Raw genomic sequence first — 15,574 nt, 5'->3', positions numbered from 1 at the left:
CTTTCAAATTATGGAAGTACTCATCAATTCATAAACTCTGTGCCCAGATTAAGAAAGTGTTGCTTGTGTTTAAAGTTGAATCATTTTGCAAAGGTGTAGCAGTTGAAAAAGAAGACTTCTTCAATTTGACACATGGGAGTGTCTTCCTGAGGAGAAGATATTGCATATGTATACTATTACCCAAGCCAAAACACTATATCATATTAAGGAATGCTCAGTTGAGATTACAGGCATCTCTATCACTTCTCATCTACGTTGGCATGAAAGTATATTGAGTGACATCCACCACTTTTATCTTTTGCAACTTTCTCTAACTCCTGTGACAGAGATACTTATTGATTATTGTGGTTTAGGGAATGATCGCATTCTAGTACACTACAAAATGTCACTTTAGTAGCCAAAGGCAGAAACCTTATGGAGGTAACATATTAGATCAGCTTGGCTTCAAACTTGCAGGCCCCAACAGAGCGCACACTGCTAACCTAAAACAGTTGTTATCATTCCTTGGTACTACCAACATTTATTGCAAATTACTTCCTAAGAACATAGAAATTGTGGAAGGTCCCATGCATTGTTGCACAATAGGCTTAAACAATCGCATAGCAAATAGCATTTCACGTGTTAATGGTGAAGCTTCTCCATCTTCCACATTTCAACCTACATGCTGAATGTATGTCACAACAGATGTATCAGAAAAATTGATTTGAATTGTACTCTCAGAGTACATTGAAGGAAGCAAATTACAAATTCCTTGTGAGTCATACCCAGTGTTGCAAACTGAATTCAAATACTCTATTGGAGAATAGGGAGCACATGCTTGCATCTACACTTGTCAACATTGGCATATGTAGCTTGATGGTTGAATGTTAAGACTCTGCACTGATCATCAAGATTGGTATAGAGGATATGGGCCAAATGTGAGCAATTGGGACCAGCTTAATGGTTAAAAACTGGGTAGCATGGATAAGTTGAGCTGAAAAGCCTGGTTCCGTGCTGTAAATCTCTATGTGCTGACAATATTTGGGCCCTTAAATGGAAATAAGTGGTAATGAAATTAGGATTTTTAACTAACAGGCCTGTGTCAAACTCGAATCTTGGCATCCGTGTTGTAGCACCAATATTCTCCATCCTGTCTTTTGGATAAGATGATAAACCAAGCCCCCTTTTTACTCTCTTGTGGATATAAAAGGTCCTACAACAGTATTTTGAAGAGCAGGGGAGTAATCTTGGGTACCTTGTTCAATATTTATCCCTCAATCAACATCACAAAAACAGATTATCTGGTCATTATCACATTGCTGTTTGTTGGAGCTTGCAGTGCACAGTTGGCTGCACATTTCCTACATTACAACAGTGACTATACTTCAACAATACTTCATTAGCTGCTAAACATTTTGAGATGCCTGGTGATTGTGAAAAGCAAGTCTTTCAAGTTCTTTATCACGTGCCACAAATTTGATTCCCTGCTTGCCACTGATTTTTTTTCCATTCTTCATTTACATTGCTAATAAGCAGTGGGGAAAGAAGTCAGTTTTGCAACAGTCAAAACATACAACTGAATGGCTAGTAGATCATTTTAAACAATAAAGTTTTGAAAGTGCCACCAATGTAATAATTGTCTTCAGCACTAGATAATGACTACACATAAATATGAATTCATAATTTTTATGAGGGAATGATAAATATACACTTTACACTTGGGATTATGCTGCCTTTTTCAGAAATTTACTCCTTGGTTTAATCAGAAATTAAAGAAGTAGATGGGAAGAAGGCCACACTGAAAATAGTTGCAGGATAATTGTGAAAGTAGGCCATAAGTAATTTTCCTGCAGTTTTCCTTTCCCCTTTGTTTTCAAAACCTGAGTCAATGTCCCTTGCTTATAGCATTTGTGATTGTGAGTAACAACCTGTTTGTGTCAAGTTATACATGCTGGCTTGCCGAATTAAAAGATACAAAGACTTGTACATGTGAATCTAAAGCTCAATATTTCATACGTTATTTATTATACTGGAGAGAGAACTCAACATCAGACGCAAGAATGGGTATTAGCAGATATAAAATAATGGACAATGTTTCAAACCATTTTTCAAAATGTTTTCTTGAAGGAACTTAGTTTCAAGTGCTCAATTGAAGAGAACAGTCACAACCTAGTGTAAGAAAATTAGAGGAAGATCACAACTGATATGTGTATGACAATTTAACTTATTGAATCAAGCACTACAAAATATAATGTACTTCAGATTTAAACAATAATTACAGGAAAAATGAAAAAGCAATAATGTTCAATCTTCTGGAAAGTGTGCAGACCATGTTGGCTCTTGTTCTTTCTTCACCAGTTGTCACCTTTATGCTTTTTATATTTGTTTTCATAGAATACCTACAATGCAAAAGGAGGCCATTCAGCTCATTGGGTCTGCACCAACTCTGACAGAGTACCTTACCCAGGTCCTTTCCTCAATCCTATCCCTGCAGCCCTATGCATTTACTGTGGCTAACCCATTGAACCTATACATCTTTGGCCATGAAAGGGCAATTTAGCAAGGCCAACCCACCTAAACTGCATATCTTTAGACTGTGAGAGGAAATTAGAGCACCCACAGGAAACCCTCGCAGAATGTGCAAACTCCAGGAATTGAACCCAAGTCTCTGGCATTATGAGGCAGCAGTGCTAACTATTGTGCCACCATGCCACCCTTAACCACTGTGTAACATGAAATGAATGACTTTCCATATTTTCTAGCCAATCATATGTACACTATTATTAAGTTAACCACAATTATGCTAATTGTAACAAATTACCTATACTTATGCTGAAAACTAGGATAGAATTTCTATCTTCCAAATTTACAGTTTGGGAAAACCCCTAAGTGATTAAAGTCTAAAAAAAACTGTCTCATTCTTTCATGAGATGTGGGCATTGCAGACAAGGCCAATATTTGTTGCCCATCCCTAATTGCCCCTGGATTGAGTCACTTGTTCGGCCAATTAATAGGTTCAAAAAGCTACCAACTCAAAAACAGCTGAGTATTCGTCTGCGACATGTACATTACACTTAACATTCAATGGGGTGTGGGTTTGTCTGAATTTAAGCTGAAGATATACTTAGAATCATAGAATCCCTACAGTGCAGAAGGAGGCCATTCGGCCCATTAAGCTGCACTGACAACAATCCCACTTAGGCCTTATCCCTGTAAACCCGTGTATTTATCCTAATAATCCCCCTGAGACTAAGGAGCAATTTATCATTGCCAATCCACCTAACACGCACATCTTTGGACTGTGGAAGTAAACTGGAACATGTGGAGGAAACCCACACAGATACTTGGAGAACATGCAAACTACACAGTCAGTGGGACTAAACCTGTGTCCCTAGTGCTGTGAGGCAGCAGTGCTAACTACTGTGCCACCGTGCTGCCATTATATTCCCTAGTTTTCTGTAAAGAAATTGTTGACTACTGTGAATATGTATTGGTGTATGATAGTTGATAATTGATAGTGTGATAGTTTTCGCTATGAGGAGAGATTGGGTAAACTGGGGTTGTTCTCCCTGGAAAGACAGAGAATGAGGGAAGACCTAGTAGAGGTGTATAAGATTATGAAGGGCATAGATAGGGTGAACAGTGGAAAGCTTTTTCCCAGGTCAGAGGTGACGATCACGAGGCCACAGGTTCAAGGTGAAGGGGGCAAGGTTTACCTCAGATATCACAGGGATGTATTTTACACAGAGGGTGGTGGGGAACTGGAATGCACTGCCATGCAGGGTGGTGGAGGTAGGCACGCTGGGATCAATTAAGACTTATCCGGATAGCCACATGAACAGACTGGGAATGGAGGGATACAAATGAATGGTCTAATTGGACCAATGAGCGGCGCAGGCTTGGAGGACCGAAGGGCCTGTTTCCTGTGCTGTATTGTTCTTTGTTCTAACCTGTCTTTTTTTTTTAAAACTGCTTCCCTGTGTATCATAGTGACACAATGGCATTATTTCCCCTTTTCCCCTATTGAGACATTCTTCATGTCTCACCTTCCTGAATTCATACTGCCATTCTAAGTCAACCTGGTGTTGCTCTCCTTCCCCAATTCAAGCTTGTTCTGTCTTCTGCTTAGTTTGTGCTGATTCTTTTCTCCCTCTCTGCCCAGTTCATGCTGGTACTCTTATCCCTTTACCCTTTACTGTCACCACAGTTTCTGCTCCAGCAGATAGAACTCTGCTATGGGAGAGAATTCCCAATCTTGCTGAATCATCTCAAACATTTCTGCCCATAGAAGTGTCAAGTTTGAAATGGGATGGTAGTGATTTTCATCCATGAATGTTGAAATTGACCTAAATATGCTGATATCTTAAATGAAAAAAGGGATGAGTGGCATGTATGGAACAGGGTGTTCTTTCTGCAACATCCCTATGAATTTATTTCACTGTGATTTGCTAATGATAAATTGGCAATATTGTGATTCTCACCAGATTAAAGTGAAATTTGCGCAAGTTCAAAGAACTGCATCCAATAATCAGACAAGACTTCTATCAATTTAAAGCACTTTATATATTGTACAATTGGAGCAATTATGTACAATTTCTTATCGAGGCATAACATTCAGAGCAAAATGTCATTATAATGCTACCGTTGATGTTGATGACTTGAGTAATTATACGAATAGCAGTTGCCAATAGCAACATTATCCAAAGTTGAGAAGTTTGCTACTATCTTTTTGACAACATTAAATAATTTAAAACTTAAATTCTTTCTTGCTGAAGCTGCTGACTTCTGCTATATAGATAGAGTGAACTAACTGGGACTAATGCCAGTTTTAGTGTTGTAATTTCTAAATAATTCTATGTAGGCATAATGTCCCATTAGCCAGATAACTACAGTATTACCCCTGTTCCCAGTTCATTCAGAAAGTTCCGCTTAAACATTTTTTGGAAAATTTTCTGTAACTGCCAGGGTAATCTGCCTGACAGGCTCAAAACTTCAGTTAGTCAGTCAATATATTATGTGTATTGCAGGAATCACTGTGGGCTGAATCCTATTTCTTGAAACTACAAACTGGGCTACCCATCCTCTGTCTGAAAATGAAAGGATAAAAGTTAAAAATGAGATTAAAAAAAGATAAATAAACTGTTTTTATGAAGTAATAAGCTGAGATATTTGCCCCACACATATTTGGACTAAATAAGATAAGTTTTAAAAACTGAAAATCAGACCACAAAATACGTTCCTATGAAGTACTCTGTTAGACATATTTCTTATATCCAACAGATTTCTCATTCAACAATTCACTTAATTACCTTACTTAAAATGAAATATATCTGAACTCACAAATTATTATACTCATATTATTTGATAAAAAACATTTTCACAATGAATTTACATTCATTTGCTTTACTCTGCTTCACTTGACTCTATTTAGATTTACAGCTTTTGCAAGATATTTCTACTAATTATTCTCTACATCCTTAGTGTTGCTTTCAAAATCCTCAGGATGAAAATATACATCTATTTAAGAACATAAGAACAGAAGAAATAGGAGCAGGAGTAGGCCATCCAGCCCTTCGAGCCTGCCCCGCCATTCAATAAGATCATGGCTGATCTGTCGCTGCTCAGTTCCACTTTCCCGCCCTCTCCCCATCTCTCCTCTCTCCTGTCTTTGCTAATACTCTGAATATTCCATCATTGGTGTCAAAGGCAACATCTGTAGTATCAGTCTGCGTTTTCAGTGTTTGTTCAAACATATTGTCAAGTTAGCCTGGACCCTAACTTTTTTGATTTTGGCATTAGTGTGAGTGTAAGATGTTTCGTCCCCAGTATGATTTGATTGATCCGCTAAGACGCTTTTGTTAAAACAAATTTTATTTAACAATACAGTTAAACTATAATGAAAAGAATTAGCATAGCTTTTATCAATTGAAGTACTTAAACATGACAAGACATAATTCTTAACAGCTAACTATCTCTGTAGTTCCAATGTAAGCAATAACCCCACAGACATAAATCACACTTAGACTAAGTTAGCATGAAAGAATTGGCTCAAGCTGGTTAACAGAACTGATTGCTAAAACAGGTCCTGCTCAAGAAACATGACAGTGTTACACAGTATTGTCACAGTGTGTAGCACCGTTCTTAGATTTATGTACTGGTAAATTGGATATTTAATGTGTCCATCTTGTGCAATCTCTGCATACTGCAAACTGAATCTTGACCCATCTTATTTGTTTTGAAACAAAAAAGAAAGCTTTGCTTAGCATCCAATAAAAAGTCTTATGAAGTGACAATGTTTCATTAATATGTTTGTTTTAGGAAGAGTGACATTTTACATTTGGTCTAATCAGTAAGTGTTTATTTTTTATTGCATTCATTCTCAGTTACAACACTGTAAATTGTTGGATCAAGATGAAGTATATGTGGACAGTGTCCATGATGCAATTACAGTATTGTAACTGAGAAGTTTAAGTTACAAACTTTAAAGTTTTAAACCTTAAACTTAAACTTCTCAGTTACAACAATGTAAATTGTTGGTTCAGGATTAAATATGTGAAGTCCAGTGTCCATGATACAGAGTGATAGGGTTGAATTTTACAGAGCAGTTTAAGGATTGCTCTGGAGTGGGTTCTTCTAAGTATTTAGGCTTTCTTGGCATCATTATATTAATATTAATGTCTGGTTTTATTTTTACTAAATTGGTTATGCTTTTATTAATGCAAGTTGTTGTAGTTTACAAAATGTCTTTATGTAGAAAAACATTTACTGAGAAGGTCAGGAGGGGAGACTGAAATCTTGCTTAATAAGGTGTTTTTTATAAAACATTTCCAAGAGGTAAGAAGTAAAAATGTAGAATTGATTAAGAAAAGAATTTCTGGGATTAGGATTGGCAAGTAAAGGAAGTTAGAGAAAGGGTAATAGTGATTGAGTGCAGTGGGTCAAGAATTCAGCAAGGTTGAAGGACTAAACAGGAGGGAACATAAGGCTGGAAGTTCAAAGTTACATGGGGGAGGTCAATGAGTGAATTAGAGTGAGAGAGCAGTTTACATTGCAATGGGGAGCAAGTATAATTCATTGAGGATGAGGATGACTGATTAGTGAGAAATCTATGCAGCTGAATTTTGAACAAATTTGAGTTTATGGGGAGGGGGAGAATGGGATAGGAAATTGGCAAAAAAAGTTTGAAAAATCAGTCTTAGAGATGACAATACCATGAGTAACTGTTTTGGTAGTGGTCAGACAGGGGCAGAACTAGTGATACGAAGGTGTACGTAGTCATGGTGATGAGGACTTGAAACTTAGTTCTGGTACAATCAAGATGTCAAGGTCTCACAAGGTGTTATTTATCTTTAGTGAGTGCCCTATCAGAAGGTTGGAGTCAGCAAGAGAGCGCAGTTTATGATTAGGACCTAAATTATTGCTTCCAGCATAGAGTTGAAGAAAATGTTGACTGATCTGCAATATATCAGACAGGCAGTTTGACAGGATTGTAGGGTGTATAAAAGTGGTAAGGATACAAGATTGGGGGTTGGGGGGTGGCGGGTGGTGGGTGGGGGTGGTTGCCAACTTACATTTGGAAGTTGACCACAAGATAAATCATTGAGGGGTAGAATATTGCAAGTATCAAAGATAAATTCTTGGGGAACTCTGAAGCCAACACAACATGGTGAGAAGAGATACCATAGCTAGAGATGCCCTGTTTCATTGGCACAGGCAGGAGTTGAGCAATGCAAAGTCAGGGAAATGATGCCAGAGTGATGGCACAGTTGACCCACGTTGACACATAGAAAGGTTGAGGAGAACAGAGGGATAATGCACTGTGGTTGCAACCACAGAGATGTTACTTTGGCTAGGTAGTCTTTTTGTGCTGCGGGCAACACTGTGACACGTTCAAGGTCTTTAAACAAGATGGAAAAGTTAGAAATATGATTATATTTGAAGGGAACCAACAGATTGAGTTAGTTTCTTTTAAATAAAAGGATGATGATGGTGAGTTTTAAAGGAAAAGTAATAATGACTAAACAAAGGAATCATTAAGAATATTATCATGTGTAGCAGTTAGGAAGGATAAATGAGCAATTTAGAATTAGGTGGAGAAGGGAGTGACAAAGCAAAAGATGAATCTTAGAGAATAGATGAACTTGAACAGAAAGAGGACAGTTGAGAAAAAGAATGCAGAATGACAGGGAACTCATTACAGGTTAATGGGGCAGCAAGAATTGGGAAGAGGAGAAATTAACAGAAAAGGCAAAACAAGTGGTCTCAATCTTAGAAACAAAGAAACTCATGATCTCCTTGGTGTTGGAGTTGAGGGTAGATTGGGTGAGGGAAAGAAACTTGAAGGATCATTCGTCCTGGAGAAAAAAAGACATGGACCTTTGTCCTTGCACCAGAATAAACGTGATGTAATAACAGCTTTGCCTAAGGAGCAGAAAACATGGTAATGCTCAATATTGTCAAGCTTGAACTGGCATTGAATTGAATACACCGGTCATGCGCCAAATATGTTAAGGTTTTTGGCCCTCGGGCACATGCAAATGAAGATGTGAACTGTGCTGGGAAATTTTAGAAGTGGAAAATAGCGCATGAATGGATTGCTGAAAGTAGCGATCTAGAAGCTATTGAACAAGTCAACAGGGCTAGAGATACTGTGATTGGTGGAGGACCAGAGGAGACCGAATTGGATAATTTGAAAGTGAATTGAGAGGGAGAAAATAAGTATTCTTCCAGGATGGAAAATGAGTGTGACAAGAGAAATAAGGTATAAATAACCTTACTGCAGCCTTGGAGATAAAGAGAATTAGAAACTACAGCAGGAAAAGGGGATGTTCAGGTCAACCAGCCCATGTTGATGTTTATCTTCATACGTGCAGTAGAATCAATTCCATGAGTGTGTTTTGACCCTATATATTTCAATTCCCTTTCTTTCAACAACCTATCTAACCTATCATTAAATGCTGGTAAGATCACTGCAACAATTACTAACTCTAGTATTGCATTCAGGAGGATTTTAAATGAGTAATTTTGATTCATTCTTTGGATGTGTGAAAGATCTTTTGCATGACCAGATCAGAAAATGGGGATGATTATGTTCCCCTTCCTACAAAGCTTTGAGAGCTCATTCTTGGTGTGTATGAAGGTGGATTTTATTCTGCATTTTTTAAATTGTGGGAAGTTGAGATTCTATGCACCAATGACCTTAACAATCTTCCTTCTAAGAAAAGTAAGTGATTTTAAACTGCTTGACTCCTATATATTTTGTGTTTTTTGATTACTAGGCAGATATAGGAACAGGAAATAAACAGGCATTTTTTATGTGATGTGGAGTTGCCATCATTGGACTGGGGTAAGCATAGTAAGAAGTCTCACAACACCAGGTTAAAGTCCAACAGGTTAATTTGGTAGCATGAACTTTTGGAGCGCAGCTCCTTTACCAGGCTAACCTGTTGGACTTTAACCTGGTGTTTTGAGACTACTTATTTTTTAGCAGCTTTCACATTATCAGGACATTTGAAACTGAATCACAGCTAATACATTACTTTTGAAATTAATATTTGCATACAGCATGATCTTACAATTAGCAAATGAGATAGTGTTAATTGAGGGTTTAAGATTGACTAAGGCATGTGGAGAACTCTCAGTTTTTTTCAAGCAGCTTAGATAAAAGGGAATTGATAAGGGTTCGATTGCTCTGAGGTTTTTTTGATATGTGAATTAGCTTAGCCGCAGGGTAAACATATTATTCAGCTACTACTACAAACTCTTTCAAGCATTGCAGTTAATGTGACAAACAAGAACAGGAGTCGACTCTTAATTCTGTTAACAATCTTCCTTTATTTAATACTTTAGGTCCCAACTCAAACTTAAAACAGTTGCAACACTTTAACTCTTTTACTGAACTTTAACTCTGAATCAAATATTAACTCTTAACTGAACATTAACTCTTAACACTTTAACTAAACATTAGCGCTTTAACTGAAAATAAACACCATCCAGTTAGAATGAAGTGGCCAAGTCCATTCCTGATGTAGAATCCATCCTTATGGTCTCTGAAGATGTTCTCAGGGCACTTCTTCTTGCAGTGGTTGATCTATAGAGTTATCACTACAGACAAGAGTCTGCACATGCCTTTTATCTACTTTTTCCATAAGGTTCTCAGGCACCTAGCCATTGGTATAATCAGAAATTGGCTCAAACAGCCAATGAAATTACTTGTAAACAATACCATTATGCTTAGTTCAGACAGCATAACACTCAAATAAAAACCATAAAACATTGGTACCATCAAGTTTAACAAAGTAAACAATTTCCCATACTTGGTCAATTTGTGAAGCTTCAGGTCACAGCTCCCAGATCATCTCTCACATCAACTTTACAACCTGCAGCTGTTCTTAATTATAAGTTGACTTAAAATCCCAGAATGCTTAACTCTCAGTCAGAATTAACTTTTAAAAACAATATTGCTATATTTTTGTTAAAATCATTGTTGTGGTTGTTCTTTCTCCAAGTACACAGATAGTTACAGAAGGTAAGAGTTTAAGATGGACACATAAGAATACATGTCTTACTAAAAGCTAGAAACATGACTTCTAAAGACTGGGTGTTTAGGTAGGATAAGATCAAATGGCATAGATGACTTATCAGTGGCAGGGTTAGTTCCATACTGGAGAAAGAAACACAGCTGACCAGCAACTGAGTACATAGCCACTTTCAGCCAGAAACAGAAACTCTCCTGAAAGCAGGCTTCTGGGTGAGAAGTTGCTGATTTGAAAACCTCAAAGATTCTACACTGAACCTGAAGAAGAAGGACTTCCTAAGATAAAAATGCAAATAATGTATATTAACTATTCCCTGGATTTGGCTCATAGAGTTAAACCTAATGGGTTGTTGTTTTGGGGAAATGGGATATTCTCGGAGTTAAGAAATGTTGATCGTCATGGAAAGGGATTAATTCAAGTACACTCTGTGTCTGTGCCTGTGTGTAGCCATTACTGCAGTTGTGTTTTGTATTGTAACCTTTCTTCTTGCGTATTTTACAGAAAAACAAGCATTTTATTTGGATGATTGCAAGAAGACATAGCCATTCCTCACAGGTTTGCATATCTTTTTTCATATTATACCAAATTGCAAAATAAACAATTAAAAACTGGCATTCCATAAGAAATAGGAGCAGGAGTAGGCCATCTAGCCCTTCGAGCCTGCCCCGCCATTCAATAAGATCATGGCTGATCTGTTGTGGCTCAGTTCCACTTTCCCGCCCTCTCCCCATAACCCTTAATCCCCTCTCTTATCAAAAACCCATCAACCCGCTTCTTAAAAATATTTAACGAGGCAGCCTCCACCACTTCAACGGGCAGAGAATTCCAGAGATTCACCACCCTTTGAGTGAAGAAGTTCCTCCTCAACTCCGTTCTAAACCGCTACCCTTCTGAATTTTGGGATACCCTTGCATCTAACATCAGTGGGGTTCTTAACACTTTTCAGTCAGCATAAGGAAATTTTTATGCCATTTGAACAGCTTCGGTTTAATTATCACTGAAAGATATTAAAAGCTTCCTTTAGTAGTGCGCTGAAGTGATGGGCTAGATTATGTGACAACATCCAGGAGTGGGACTGGAATTTTCAGTCTCTGAGCAACAATGATACTATAAAACCATGCCACCACGGGCAAACCCCTAGAATTAATGCAACATTAAAAAAATGAGTTATCCAAAAGCAGAGGTGGCTTCGACTTTCCTAACTGACTGGAGGTGAATTTCCAAAGCCATTCCAAAGAGATTGTCTGATTGCACATCAGACAATCTCAATATCTCAGGGTGCCTCCAACTCAAAACACAAACCCTCATATGGGTCATTTTGAGCATACATCGTGTAAAAAAAATCTGCTCTATAATCATTTTATCATCGTGTGAAGGAACAGCTCTTCTCGCACTATGTAAGCGTGGAAATTGCACCTAAAGTAGTCTCAGAAAAGGGATCCATGCATTCGAGTGACAATTACGTAATATTCTATTGCTGTAAATCTATACGTCTACATTATTTGGATTTTACAAGGAGAATGTTCTACTAAAGTAAAATATTAAACTGATGATGCGAGAACTGCAGAGGGCGTATTTGCTGCACATGTATTGTGCATTGCTAAATCAAAGATTGAAGTCCTCGGTATTAGAGACTTATGCAAAAGCATGAAGCAGATCTATAGAATTCGTGCCATGTTACTTCACTCCAGTGGAAATAACCCCAAAGTAAACCTGTTTAAAAGGTTACACTTTGGTGTGGATTATTTCCCAGACTGCCAACAGTGCCAATGTATTTACGCTGTACAGTTTTCTGCATTAGAATTTTGCAAAAGCGGATTATGGTGTGAAAGACAGAGATTGCCCAGTTTGGAGTGAGAAGCGGTGCTACTTTGGCACCCCGAAACCACTGATTATCACCACTGCTGGATAGACAGTGGCTCGCAACGGCTGGGGAGGGAATCCGTCGCACAGCGAAGGCACACACCACTAACTAGCATCAGCAGCGGGAGAAACCATGCACACACCGCAGAATGCAATTTTAGCCGCACTTGTTGTACCTGAGGCCTGGCCTCAGGAGTTGGAGTATTGTTAAACAGGCAAATTGCCCCATCTCCCCAACTCCCCCCCCCCCCCCCCCATGGTCAATAGCCGAGGAGATTGGTGGTTGTCCTTTTTTTTAGGTTTCTGCCAATGATATAATGAACCAGTTACTAGTAATTTAAAAACAAAGATCGTGGATGAATGTCCTTCTGAGTTTGCCCCGTGTCACTTTCCTTGGGGAAGAAGTTCTGTTAATCCCTTGAGCATCTGTGGAGAACTAAGCCACTGACCCTCAATGTTGTGACGATGAACATTCATACCAGTATGTACTAAGGCTCGCTGCCCCTCCTCATGCATACACATTTGTATATCAAACACAGACCTGAATTTTTCGAGTTATAAATCAAACACATATTGTAACTATTCCTGATTTTGGTCCACAGCATACTTCCTGTGGGTCATCCATTTCTTAATTTAGCGGGTTATCTACGCTGTCAAAAAATCTACACTGTCAATTTGGATGCGGTTACGGAATAAATGATTCGACGAGTCACAAATAAACTTGTCATTTGTTCTAACGCAGCCCACAAATCCACGGCAAACCATCGCACCTCCACATAGATTGGTTATGTGGTTATCAGAATTGAACTGCCGTTAGCAGATCCACAGCCATAGCGGGGTGAAGTAGGCTGTCATATAAAACACGATTCACTGCCTTCATGTCAGAACACGGAATTTCAAACACATCAACAACAGTCACATGATAAATGATAGGCGACCTCGGGTGCAGTGAAGGTGTATAAAGATTGCAGTATTTTGGCAGATTTAAAATGGTTCCACTGGGGCGTGCCTTTCAAATGCCTCTCACACTGAATATCTGAAATGGCTGCTTTTTTTTCACCCCCCCCCCCCCCACCCGGTATCTCAGGCAATGCAGTTTTGGCATCACTTACACGATCATTTGTGGGCTGTTGCAACATTAGCGGCCCACGCCGTTTTTGTTCATTTACAAATGTGATGACCTCGTAATTTTTCCTTTTCTGGGAAATGGCAGTGCGGCAGCAATTTCATTTTACCGCTTCTGTATTTTATCCGCCTTACCGTCAACTGTTTAGGTTGAGTGAAGAAATGTTCCTGGAACACGGTTTCCAGCATTAAGCAATAACTCACGGTGCTTACACTGGGCTGAATCATTCACTCTGATGGAAAATAATAAAGGAGGAATGGCCACAGGGTGATGGAATGCATGAACTAGCACCGTTCTAACTGCATCTAACTGCAAAAGCAAATCTTCATACACACACAAACATGAAATAACACGTAATAGGTTCGCTTGATATAATGGGAATGCATTTAATAACCAGATTACACTCGCTGTTGGGGTTTAAATGCAGATCGTTTCTGACATTCTTTTACCAAGACAACAAAAAAGACCTTTTATTAAAAGAACCGACATTCATTCACTACTGCCGAGGCGAAGTCGCCACTGTAGGAAATATTTCCCAGCCCCTTCGCTATACATTAAAAACAACCACATGACTCTTCTGTTGCATTTATTCTATTGATAGTGCTAAAAAAAACCTTCCCTCAACACATCTCTGCTTTGTACATTAAGGGCAGCACGCAGGTGATGCAATCCATCATTCGCCCAACCAAGGAAAACTGGTGCTGCAACCTAACTGATGTATTGTTACTGGAGGCACTTGGAGGCAGCTGCGTGTAATGGCTTATTCTGAATTTAACCTGCGGCGATAAAACGTTGCTCGGCAGAGCAAACAAAAGTTCAGCGAAGCATCAAAACTTGACCACTACATGGGGGTCTCTGAAAGAGTTGAGTCGATTTCCCTTCACGTTGCCTCGCCACTTAATGTTGTTTTCTCACTCCCAATAGTTTGTCATTGGCCACTTCTTCGGAGTCTCCATTATTAACGGAAGGTTCAGGTCCTAGCTGCCCTGCCTTGCCAGGTTTTGGTCAAAGGGATTATATTAAACACTGCTGGGTACGAATGCGTGGAGGTTTTTAAAAGATTTTTTTTACGGGATGTGGGCGTCCCTGGCTGGGTCAGCATTTATTGTCCGTCCTGACTGCCCTCCATTACAGAGCAACAAGAAATAAAAGCACGGCTGCGGCAGGAAATTCGAAACCAAGAAAGCTCCCCCTGGAAAAATTACAGCTACCAAGAAAGATTGGGAAAGCTAAAGTTCGAACAGATGCGGCTGAGGGGTGACTTGATTGGGGTGCACAAAATTATGAGGGGCCTAGATAGGGTAGACAGGAAAGGCTTGTTTCCCATTGTGGAGAGATTCGTGGTCATAGTGGTTAGCGCGGCTGCCTCGCTGTTCCAGGGACCCGGGTGAATTCTAGCCTTGGTTGAACTCCCTGTGCAGAGTTTGCACGTTCTCCCTGTGACAGTGTGGGTTTTCTCCGGTGTTCAGGTTTCCTTCCATAACCCAAGGAAGTGGATTGGCCATGCTAAATTGCCCCTTAGTGACCCAAGATATGTGGGTAGATGGATAAACCATGGGAAATGTGTGGGGATTGGAAAGGGATACTCTGTCAGAGACTGTATGACTCTACTGGAAGGGGTATAGATTTAAAGTGATTGGTAGTAGGATTAGAAGGGATGTTAGGGAAAAAGAAAATCCACAAGAAGGTTCACTACGCGAATTGGTGGTTGAGGCAAAAAAAACCCTCGACTCATTTAAAAGGATCTGCACTTGAAGTGCTGTAATCTGAGATTAGACTGAGCAATGTAAACAAAGTGGGCTGAATGTCCTCTTTCTGTGCCGTAACTTTTCTCTGGCTTTAGCTCCAGATGATGACTGGCCATTCAAGGAGAAATTTAATTTAATTATTTTCCTCTGAGGCAAGAATGTTCTTGCAGGCATCTTGTAATTGCACACGTTGCGTTAATTCAGGTTAACAGTCACTCTGCATTAAGTAATAATAATTGTAATTAAAAAGAAAAGGCAAAATGACCAGGTTATTCAGAGCACTACAACTACATTATGCATGTAGTTAATGTGTGCAATTT

This window comes from Carcharhinus amblyrhynchos, chromosome 26, assembly GCF_965287045.1.
Source record: "Carcharhinus amblyrhynchos chromosome 26, sCarAmb.v2.hapA, whole genome shotgun sequence".
Lineage (NCBI taxonomy): Eukaryota > Metazoa > Chordata > Chondrichthyes > Carcharhiniformes > Carcharhinidae > Carcharhinus > Carcharhinus amblyrhynchos.
Note: the sequence above shows the minus strand (reverse complement) of the source record.